The sequence below is a fragment of the Pongo abelii genome, chromosome 13, assembly GCF_028885655.2.
Source record: "Pongo abelii isolate AG06213 chromosome 13, NHGRI_mPonAbe1-v2.0_pri, whole genome shotgun sequence".
In the NCBI taxonomy this organism is placed as follows: Eukaryota; Metazoa; Chordata; class Mammalia; order Primates; family Hominidae; genus Pongo; species Pongo abelii.
This window is the reverse complement of record NC_071998.2, coordinates 32875231-32887272: the sequence shown is the minus strand read 5'-3', so window position 1 is coordinate 32887272 and position 12042 is coordinate 32875231. Positions and strand designations below refer to the sequence as shown.

The 12042-nt window shown below is 32.6% G+C and overlaps 1 long non-coding RNA gene across 1 annotated transcript in view; it reads left to right on the top strand.

Moving 5' to 3' along the window:
- LOC129047820 (uncharacterized) overlaps positions 1 to 9380 on the top strand; it is a 43989-nt gene extending 34609 nt beyond the window's left edge. Inside the window, exon 4 of the long non-coding RNA XR_010136459.1 lies at positions 9280 to 9380. This is a non-coding gene — a long non-coding RNA (uncharacterized LOC129047820). The remainder of the gene's footprint in view (positions 1 to 9279) is intronic.
- The last annotated feature ends 2662 nt before the right edge of the window (positions 9381 to 12042 follow it).

The window sequence follows — 12042 nt, the reverse complement described above, 5'->3', positions numbered from 1 at the left end:
TTTGAAGATTTCTCAAGGAACTAAGAGTTGAACTACCACTCGATCCAGCAATTCCATTACTGGATATATACCCAAAGGAAAATGTGTCATTCCATCAAAAAGACACATATATCTATATGCTCAACACAGCACTAGTCACAATAGTCACTAGTGCCCATCAACACTGGATTGGATAAAGAATGTGTGGAATACTACACCGCCATAAAAATGAATGAAATAACGTCATTTGCAGCAACATGGATGCAGCTGGAGGTGCTTACCCTACGTGAACAGACACAGAAACAGAAAACCAAATACTGCACATTCCCGGAAGATGGATTCATTCACACTTCAAACCTCAGCATCATGCAATATACCTTTGTAACAAACCTGAACATGTACCCCATGAATCTGTAATAAAAGTTGAAAAAAAGCAAATAAAATATATTCAATTTGCTTGTATAACAAAGAAGAAATAGAAAGTTGGAACAGCCCTGTAACTGTTAAATAAATAAAAACCCTTCCACAAGGAAAAAAATAAGAAAAGCACTTAATAAACTCTAACACCCTTTTATGCCTTTCATAATGAAAAATTTCAACAAAATAGGAATAGAGAAAAATTACCATAATATAATAAAGGCCATATATGAAAAGCCTACAGCTAATATTATACTCAACAGTGAAAAACTGAAAGCTTTTCCAGGGAGGTCAAGAACAAAGAAAGGATGTCTATTCTTGAAACTTCTATTCAACATAGTATTGGAAGTCCTAGCCAGAGAAATCACACCAGAAAAAAAATAATAAAAGTTATCCAAGTTTGAAAGAAGAAATTAAGTTGTTTCTGTTTGCAGATGACATGTTTTTATATAAAGAAAACCGTAATGATGCCACAAACAAGCAACAAAAAAAACTTTGCTAGAATAAAGAAATTAAGTAAATTTGCATAAAATTAACAAAAATCAGTTGGTTTTCTACACAATAATAACAAACCATTTGAAAAAGAAATTAGAAAAATGATTCCATTTATAACAGCATAAAAAATTAAATACTTAGGTATAAGCTTAAGGAAGGGAAAATCTTATACATTGAAAACTAAAAAATCTGATGAAAATAGAGAAGATACAAACAAATGGAAAGACAATCCATGATCTTGGATTAAAAGACAATATTTTTGGCCTAGTGCAGTGGCTTATGCCTGTGATCTGAGTATTTTGGGAAGGGTAAGGCAGGCAGATCACTTGAGCCCTGGAGTTTGAGACTAGCCTGGGCAACATGGTGAAAACCCGTCTCTACAGAAATGCAAAAATTAGTCTGGTATGGTGGCGTGTGACTGTAGTGCCAGCTGCTGGGGAGGCTGAGGCCAGAGAATCACTTGAGCCTGGGAAGGGGAGGCTGCAGTGAGCCAAGCCAAGACTGTGCACTGCACTCTTGCCTGCGTGACAGATCAAGACTATGTCTTGAAAAAAAAAAGACAATATTCTTAAAATGCCCACACTACCTGAAGTGAACTACAGATTCAATGCAATCCGTAAATTCCAATAGCATTATTTTTTACAGAAACAGAGAGAATCTCTAAAATTGTTATGGACAACAAAACTTACCAAATAGCCAAAATAATCTTGAAAAAAGAACAAAGTACTATAGCATCACACTTTTTGACCTTAAATATATTATAAAATTATATTAGTTAAAATAGTGAAGTGTTAGCTTAAAGATAGACATATAGACTAATTGAACAGAAATAAATCTATGCAAATATTGTCATCTGATCTTTGACAAAGGTGCCAAGAATGGGGATTGAGTAGTCTTTCCAATAAGTGTATTTGGAAAACTGGCTATCCACATGCAAAAGAATGAAACTAAAACCTTATCTTACACCATACAGAAATCAACATAAAATGGATTAAATACTTAAATATAACATATGAAATTGTAAATAAAATAAAACATAGGGGAAAGCCTCACGACATTGGTCCTGGCAATGATTTCATGAATGTGACAACAAGAGCCAGGAGAAAAAAAAAAAAGTGTGACTACATCAAACCAAAAAGCTTCTGCCAGACAAAGAAAACAAATGAAAAGAGAATCTATAAAATGGTTCAATATTGTTATTTTATGTGACTATTTGAATTTTTTATTTGTGTTTACAATTTAAAGATTTCATAGAAGCAACCCAAGTTTTTGTTTATTTATTTATCTGTCAGTGGATGAATGGATAAACAAAACGTGGTATATACATAAAATAAGGTATTAATTGACTTTATAAAGGAAGAAAATTTGGACTCATACTACAATATGAATAAACTTTGTGGACATTATGCTAAATGAAATAAGTCACAACTAAAGGACATTTACTGTAGGATTCAATTGATAAGAGGTATCTTGTGTAATCAAACTCATAAAAATAGAAACCATAATGGTAGTTTCCAGGGGCTGGGAGGAAGGAGAAAAGGGGAGCTATCACTTAATATATATAGAGTTTCAGTTTTGCAAGATGAAAAGTTCTGAAAATTGGTTGCACAACCATGTGAACATGCTTAACACTACTCAATCGTACATTTAGAAATAAGATAGTATATTTTATGTTATATGTTTTTTACCACAATAAAAAAAAGGTAAAGCAGTGAAAGAGTATGAACAGCAGCAAAGTGTAATATTTCTGTTCGTTAAGTGCAAATTTGAGTTTATAACATGTAATATGTTACTACATTTGAATCATATGGTTTTATACATGTGCTTGATAGTCTTTTTATTTCTTATATTAACTGTGTACTCTTGTGCTTTATTCATTTCTTGCCTAACATTCTAATGTTTTTTAGTCAATTTGTGTAAGCTTTTTAAATATCAAAAGTCATATTTGTTGCTACAAAAATAAAAGAAAAATTAAGAATTAACTATGTCCAATTCTGAGTGGTTGAGACAATTTATAAAATAATTTTTGTAAGTTATTGGATGATCATGAAAACCAGATTTATTGAAACAGATTCAGGAAATAATGACATGGCAGCAACCATAAGTCACAAGAATAAATAAGAATTTCTGAGGCATTTATATGTCCAGGATTTGCATTAAGTTACCCTGCAACAAGTATGTGGGAGTGTAAATGAAACAGGCTGAATATTGATTATTATTTAAACTGCACGATGGGCACATGGATTAATTATGGTAGGCTATATGTTTGAGAAAAGTCCATAATACATGATTTAATTTCATAAAATTGCATTATGTATAAGGGATAATTAGTGTAATAATTTTGAAGATAAAGATGCCAATAATCACATTAAATGTAAGTACTCTAAACGCTTCATTTAAATGTGAGAGATCATGATATTGACTAAAACACCAAGGTCCACTTATATGCTGCCTATAAAGATGCACTTTAATTATGAACACAGAAATAAAATTATATGTTTGAAAAAAGATATGACATGCTAACACCAATCATAAAAGGGCTGGTGTAACATACTAACATCAGACAAAATAGATCACAAAGAAAAAAATATTACCAGAGATAAACAGGTTATTTTGAAGAGTAAGAGATCAATCACTCTTCAAATTTCAATAGTCCTAAAGATTTATACAAATAATCACAGAGCTTCGAAATACCCAAAGTGAAAACTGATTGAACTGAAAGGAGAAAAAGCAAATCTACAATTACAAGCAAAGATCTTAACACCCTTTTCTCAATAATAGAAAGAACAGGTAGATAGAAGATCATTAGTAATATAGATGATCTGACCAATTTTACAAACAAAATTTACCAATTTGATATTTATAGATTACACACCATCAACAGCAGAACACCATTCTTTTTAAGGAAACATGAGACATTTGCCAAGATAGATGATATTCTGGAACAGAAGACAAATCTCAATTGTTTTAAAGGATTCAAGGCATACAAGATACATTCTCTGGACTTTTCAATCAATTAAACTAAAAGAGAAATCAATAAAAAAAAACCTCTGGAAAATCCCAAGACATATGAAGGAATAAGAGTGAAAATTAGTTATAATTTTGAGCTGAAGCAAAATGAAACTGCAACATATTGGAATTTGTGTGGAGCTGTTAAAATAGCACATTTATAACATTTACAAAGGACATTTATAACAAAAAGGCTATACCAGAGGGAAAAAAAGATCTAACGTCAATGACCACAGTTTTCATCTTAACACACTGTAAAGAAAAGTGAGAATTAAATGCAAATAAATTTTAAAAGTTCTGAATGAAAACATGAAATCAGTGACATAGGAGATGGGAAAAAAAAATTTCCAAAATCATGAATAAAAGAGATTACATCACTGCATATTCTACTGGAAATAAAAGTGTAATGTAATAAATGTTATATACAACTTTATGCCAATATTTCTGAAGACTTAGTTAAAATGTACAAGTTTTTGAGAGACAAACTCATAGCACAATAAAAAATAGATAACATATATATACATATATAAATGAAATTGAATTTGTAAGTCAAACTTTTTCAACAAAAACAAACCTCCAGATGCTAATGACTTCACTGGTTAATTCTACTAAACATTTAAAAAACACGAAATGGCAATTCTACAAAATTTGACTAGAAACTTGAAGAGAAGGAAAATCCTAATTTATTCTGTGAGGGCAGTATTATCCTGATATTACAACCAGAAAAATACTATAAAGGAAAAAGACAACTATGGACCAACATTTCTCACTAACATAGATTAAAAAAAAAAAATCTGAATAAAAATCTAGCAAAGAAATCTACCACTACACAAAAACTATATAATACATTTTGAACGTGAAATTTATCATGGGAATAAAAAGTTGCCTTTACATCCAAGTATTAATCCAGGTAATTCACGATATTTACAACTTTTTTTTTTTTTTTTTTTTTTTTTTTGAGACCAAGTCTTACTCTGTCACCCAGGCTGGAGTGCGGTGGCTCTATCTCGGCTCACTGCAACCTCCAACTCTCCGGTTCAAGTGGTTCTCCTGCCTCAGCCTCACGCGTAGCTGGGACTACAGGCGTGCACCACTAGGCCCAGCTAATTTGTTATATTTTTAGTAGAGACGGTGTTTCACCATGTTGGCCAGGCTAGTCTCTAACTCCTGACCTCAGGTGATCTGCCCGCCTCAGCCTCCCAAAGTGCTGGGATTACAGTCGTGAGCCACTGTGCCTGGCCACAGTTTATTTTTTCTTTTAAGTAAAATTGTGACATGTGACTAAGGCATAGAGGAAGCATTTGGCAAAACTCAACATTTATCATGATGAAAATCTCTCATGAAATAATAGAAAAGAAGTCTTCAACTTGATACAGGACATACACAAAAACCTGCAGCTTGTGCCATGCTTAATGGTAAAAGAATGAACGTTTTATAAGTTTGGTATCAAAGTAAAAATATCTGCTTTCACTACTCTATTCATCATTGTACTACAAATTTTAGCTAGTGCAATAAGGGGAGAAAAAAGAAAGTCATACAGACTGGAAAGAAAAAAAAACAATACTCTCTAAAATCAGATGAAATGATTATGTAGCATATTACACAATCCCAGGAAATCTACAAAAAATATTATAGAACTAGTGAGTTTATCAAGATCACAGAATACAAAGTAAATACACACACACACACACAAAAGAATATTTATGTGTACTAGGAATGAACAATTGGAAATAAGCAGTTTTTAAAAATATTCATAATAGGTCCCTTAATCAATGGAATTATCACATTGTCTGAATTCTCTGGCATAATCTCTGTATTTTTCTATTGGCTAAGATTTTCCTGGAGTACCTGATAGAAAGGGGGGTTTATTTAATCTCTCTGATAGAAAAAAAAGCAAAACATTTATTTATTGGGATCTAGTTAAGTATCTTTCCTGGTACTCTTTGCAGGGGTTTTACTATGTATACATTTAAATCCATCTGAATCCAATCAATACATAAATATCACACAGCAGATTAAACAGGGAAAGTAAGATATGAAGATCATGCAGCTCTACTAAAGGAGTGACTATAAGTATAAGGAAACTCTGTATGGTGCTCGAAGAATGAGAGATAGTACTCAAGGAAGGACAAACTTGGAGAGAGTCCAGATTTTCTTGGAGATTTAGTTCAGCCAACTGATAGCAGAGAAGTTTACTGGTTTGCTTAATCCAGAACTAGTCTGCCTAATTCAGAACTGGTCTGCAGTCAGTGGGCAAATAAGCAGTGTCAGTGTGCAGAGGGAGAGGCAGCTTGCTGAGAACTCTATAAAACTGCTGCACAGGGCCTGCAGAAGGAATCCCAATGCAGGTGAAGGTGGGAAGTCTTTTAGCCTTACTTCCATGAACAGGGCCGCTGGAAGCTTATTGCCAGGCAGGACCTTGTCTGCAACGTTGATGTTCTCAGTTCCACACCACTGGTAACCCACTGGGCAGCAGCAGGAAACAGCAAGAGAGCCTCTTTCTCTCCCAAGGTCCCTCTAACCCTCTCTACTGAAAAGTATCAGATGGTGCTCACCATAAAGAAGGATGCTTTAAAGTGATTCTGTCCATTATGGCAGGGCATTTATTGAAGGAAAAATTTGAATTGATAACTGGCATACTGTTTAAAGTCCTTTATCCTGCAGGTTACACAAGTCAAATGAAGAGTATTCAAGTGTGTGCTATAATAGTTCTCTTTTCACAAGCTATGACCAATAAAGAAATATAAACTATTCCTGGATTTTCCAGACATAATTATGACCCTTTAAAAGTTATGTTTTTTTTAAATTACCCAATTATTTTCACCAACACAAAAAAATCTACCATGATCACTACACTTGTTACCTATAGCCTCACATTGTTCTTTCACTCCTTATTTTTTGTCTCTACATCCTTATTTTATACAACTTTTCCTTTCTGTATGCAACTTCATCCCAATTACCATTCAAATTTCTTTATGATCTCACATTGTCATCTCTTAATGTTTTAAACAGATTTATTAAAGTAGAATTGACACAAGATAATCATCCATATTTAAAACAGACCATCAAATACATTTTAACATATGAATAAAACTGAAAAATCATGACACACAAGATAATAAACACAATCATCGACTCCAAAGTTTGATAGGCTTCATTGGGCTCTCTTATTAACCTTCCCTCTCCATACACTGATTTTCAGGTAACCACAGATCAGATTTCAGTCACCATAAGATTCCCTTATTACCTCTTTAATATTTCTAGATTGTGTAATTAAATCATCTCTCTTATTTCTGATTTTGGTAATTTATAAACTTTCTATTTGTTGATCAGTTTAACTACAGATTTATCAATTTTATTGATCTTCTCAATGGCGGGCACCCCTCCCCCAGCCTCGCTGCCACCTTGCCGTTTGATCTCAGACTGCTGTGCTAACAATGTGCAAGGCTCTGTGGGCGTAGGACCCTCCAAGCCAGGCGCAGGATATAATCTCCTGGTGTGCCATTTGCTAAGACCGTTGGAAAAGGGCAGTATTAGGGTCGGAGTGACCCGATTTTCCAGGTGCCGTCTGTCACAGCTTCCCTTGGCTAGGAAAGGGAATTCTCTAACCCGTTGTGCTTCCCAGGTGAGCAGGTGAGGCAATGCCTCGCCCTGCTTCGGCTCACACTCGGTGCGCTGCACCCACTGTCCTGCACCCACTGTCCGACAAGCCCCAGTGAGATGAACCCAGTACCTCAGTTGGAAATGCAGAAATCACCCATCTTCTGTGTTGCTCATGCTGGGAGCTGTAGACTGGAGCTGTTCCTATTCAGCCATCTTGGAACAGCCCCCCAACTAGGTTTCAATTTAATCTGTTTTCTCTATTTTGTGTTTTATTTTTCATTGATTCCTGATCTGATTTTTATTATTATAATTTATCTGTTTAAATTAAATTTAATTTGTTCTTTCTATAGTGTTGTAAGATGAAATATGAGATTTTCTTCTTTTTTTAAAATATCCACTTACTGATATATTTTAAAAATGTTTCTCAAATATTAATAAAATTCTTATCATTTAAAACTGAAGCTACATCTCATAAATTGTGTGTTGCATTTGTATTTTCATTTAGTTCAATATGCTCCCTAATTTCCTTTTTGATTCCTTCCTTGAGACACTCATTATTTAATGTGTTTAATTTAGTTTCTGAATATTTGGAAATTTTCCAGAGATCTTTCTGGTATTAATATCTTATATCTCATGTATCTATTCACACATTTATCAGTGTTCTTCATTTATTTGTGGTATCATTTTCAAAACAGTTTATCCCTGAAGATATGTCCTAACTTATATACGATGATGTAGCAGAATAATTCAAAACCCAGTAAGAAATCCATGTAAACCATATATAATAGATGATATAAATGTAAGAAGATAACAAAAAAATAGTTTAATCAAATTTACATAATATGTTTTAATAGAATTAAAGTTCATATAATTTTTAATTGAAGTTCCAATAACATTCATGATGAACAAGTAATCAATAAGTATGTTGGTATTTAGCTGCTACACAGCTCAGTCCCCCAACATGTGTTTTAGCAATGATCATTTAATGTTAGACCATGTCACTATAACTAGATATTTATGAAATTTAATTATATTGATTAAATAGTATATTATTAATATAAGGTATTTTTGAGGATTTGCAAGTTTATAATGGATATATTGCTGTATATACTCATGAATGTCTTTTAAGAAATCATTAAAGTATCTAACCTCCATAATGATCCTATTAAACTTCAATTTAATGCCTAGTTAAGTATGCTTAGGGCAAATCATTTAGGCTATGACCGTACAGATTAAATGAATTAAAGAATCAAAATGTTATCTGAATAATTTTAGCCAAAAGTAAATTTTAAAATCTAAATTAGCTAGGCCAGATGTCTACTTTAATTGTATATTTTAGATACATCTATATAACTCTTACATTATTCTTTTCTCAAAGAGTAAAATTTAAATTTTATTAAAACTACAATGGAAGATCCTCAAGGTAGAAAGCATTTGTTCATTTCTGTACTTCACAGTTGAACATGGACTATTGAATTAACAGAATGTATAGAGGTTATGCATAGTAAATTCTTAATAAAAATGGCTAAACCTGAATTAGAAACACTAAATGATATTTACATAAAATCAATTTTCATAGAGTATAAAATTTTATAGTCTTTATCACAGGTTTTTAAAAATATTATTATATGGTCGTCCCTTGAACAATACTGGTTTTAACTGTGCGGGTACACTTAAACACAGATTTTTTTCAACCAAAATTACACTGAGTATGTAACTCCTGCTTTCCATTCTATTAATATGTCCTTCACCTCTTCTGCCTCTGCCACACCTGAGACAGCAAAACCAACCCTTCCTCCTCATAATCCTCAGCCTACTCAACGTGAAGACTAGAAAGATGAAGAGCTTTGTGATGATCCACTTCCACTTGATGAATAGTAAATACATTTTCTGTTTCTTATGACTTTTAATAACTTTTTTAGCTTATTTTATTGGAAGAATGCAGAATGTAATATATATTATATATATATACACAAAAGATATTTAAATTGACTTTATCTTATTAGTAAGTCTTCTTGTCAACAGTTGCTTTTAGTTCTTAAGTTTTGGGGGAGTCAAAAGTTATATATGGATTTCTGACTGCACAGGTATCATTCCCCTAACTTCCATGTTGTCCAAGGGTAAATTGCATAGTAATAATAATCTTCCAAGAGTTTTTAATGTAAAATTAACCCAGGAGGCTCTCCTAGTATTGTCTGTGCTTGTATAAGTAATGAAGATTTGGACACTAAATACCTTACCTCAGCTAAAGTAATGTCAACTATCCAACAAAGTAAGCAAATTTATTGATTCATTATCTCAATAAATATGTTAGTCACATTATACATATATTTTTTCATTCATTATATAAATCCCACTCTTCTGGATGCTGAATCATATTTAAAGATTAAAGGTGCATAGAAACTTAACTTGTCAATCCAAAGGGTAAAGTATATGCAAATAAAACCATTAAAAAGTACAAATATATTGGGACTAATGCAAAAAAATGTATAAGTGAAAATATTTAGATGTTCAGAAAACTAGGAAATTATTTCTAAATAAAATAATGAAGGGAAAGTTTGTAATAGAAATAAAATTTTACCTTGTTCTTGAAAAATTGGCAATATTTGGAAAATATGGGGATTGTAAAATGAAGAACTAGGCATACTCCATTAGAGTAAAGTTATGATGGTGGAAATATCTATTGTCTGTCCAGGAAACCACGGGCTGTAAGTTTGGCTGAAGTAGAGTACATTAGAAGGAAAATCATAAAGAAGATGAATTAGCAAATTTCTGCATTTAGTGGTGCAGTGGGTGAATTAAATGTCAAGATAAGGTGTTCGGACAGTGACGATATTTTCTAAAGTGAATGTTTTGATAATAATTTTTCAGAGAACAAATCATATTTGTTAATTTGAATGTTTCCATCAACTTATATAACTTAAATATCATTTGTTTAAATAAGTTTGAGCATACTTTGAAGGGAAATAAATAAAACCTAAAATATTTCTTCAGAAAAGTAAAAGTCTTCCTTATCCCTAACCCACCAAAAAAATAAAAGTAATTTTATTTCTCTAACTTTTCTTCCTATAACAGTACAACAAATGATACAGCAGTATCATTCACCTCAGGCCCCCGCTGTTTTTATGATGCAGCAGATCCTCCAGTTCTCATGAATAGTGATCTATAATCCCATTGAAGTTGCTATGTTAGTGACTTTACATAAAAGTTACTACTTCAGAAAAAGAAGAGCAGAAAGAGTTCAATAATTCTCCATAAGAATTAAATGTTAATGTTGAACTTTTGGCATCAATAAGATCAGTTGATACATCAGTTAGGAATTTGGTCCTAACTGGAAAGTGTCATAAAATTCAGACCAAAAGTAGCTTCAAGAGACAATTATTGGTTGATGTGACTGTAATATTAAGTGCAAAGTTAGTTTAAGAAGCAGTTAAATGGAATGTTTATGGCCACAGTATTTATTTTCATCACTCTATAGCTCAGCCTCACTTTTTCCCAATTTATTTTTCTTTTTTCTTCTTTTCAAGCCATTCATAGCAGCTTTAGATCTGACACACCTCAGTTTGAATCAAGCTGTACAATGCAGGTTTCTTTCCCAGATGACCCATCAACAGTATTATCTCGTTTCATTGGTATTTGTCAAAATGGAAAATAGATTTTGATTAAAATTTGATGCAGGGATTTTTTGTGTTTTCAATAATAGTTTTAGGTATGGGAAACTTATGTGGCAATATGAAATATTCCTAAGACTTCTCCCTCAACCAAAAAGAATTCTCATATTTTGTTCAATGTCAAATCTAAGACTTCATGAAAGGCTATACCTGCCTTCCCACTTTTTAGCCTGGGCTTAGGCATTTATAACTTACTGTAATATCCCCTTTTACTATACTCCTGCAACTGTTTTATCTCATCAGTCCAGTTGGCCCCTGGTACAATTTCTGGATCCAGGTACTTCCCCTCATTCTTAATCTGTTTATCTTTACAGTCTACTTTCTTCTGTGTATAGATATTTTAAAAATATTTTTACAAGAATATGCGGGAAAGTTTTTGTTGAAGTAGAAGACTGTATAATATTCATTTTGACTAGAAAGTAAAAAAAAAATCACTTCTAGTCAATAATTGTGTGTAAGATAATGGACTAGCTTTCCCCTCTATCTTTCATGCCTCAAAATTCATGGCATCACAGAAAAATTCAAAGGAGATGTAGTGGAAAACCTTCTTTGTGGCTTTAAGGTAAGTTTCTCTCTTTTTAAAAGGTATATGAAGACAAGATGCTATTCTTACCATCTTGTTGTCTTTGAGTAATTTTGTTATAAAGTTAGATTTCTGGGGATAACAGTACAACTTATAGTCAGGAGTTCCATAGGTGGAGAAAAACCAACATGATAGAGATGCCGGAATGATAATTTGAACAACAACAAAAAAAAACTAACACTCATGAAAGTTCAGTTGAGTTACTGAAGTAACTTGCCTTGGAAAAAGTGTATCACTGGGGATGCTAAGTAAGACACTGTGTCTATATTCCATAATCCACTTTAA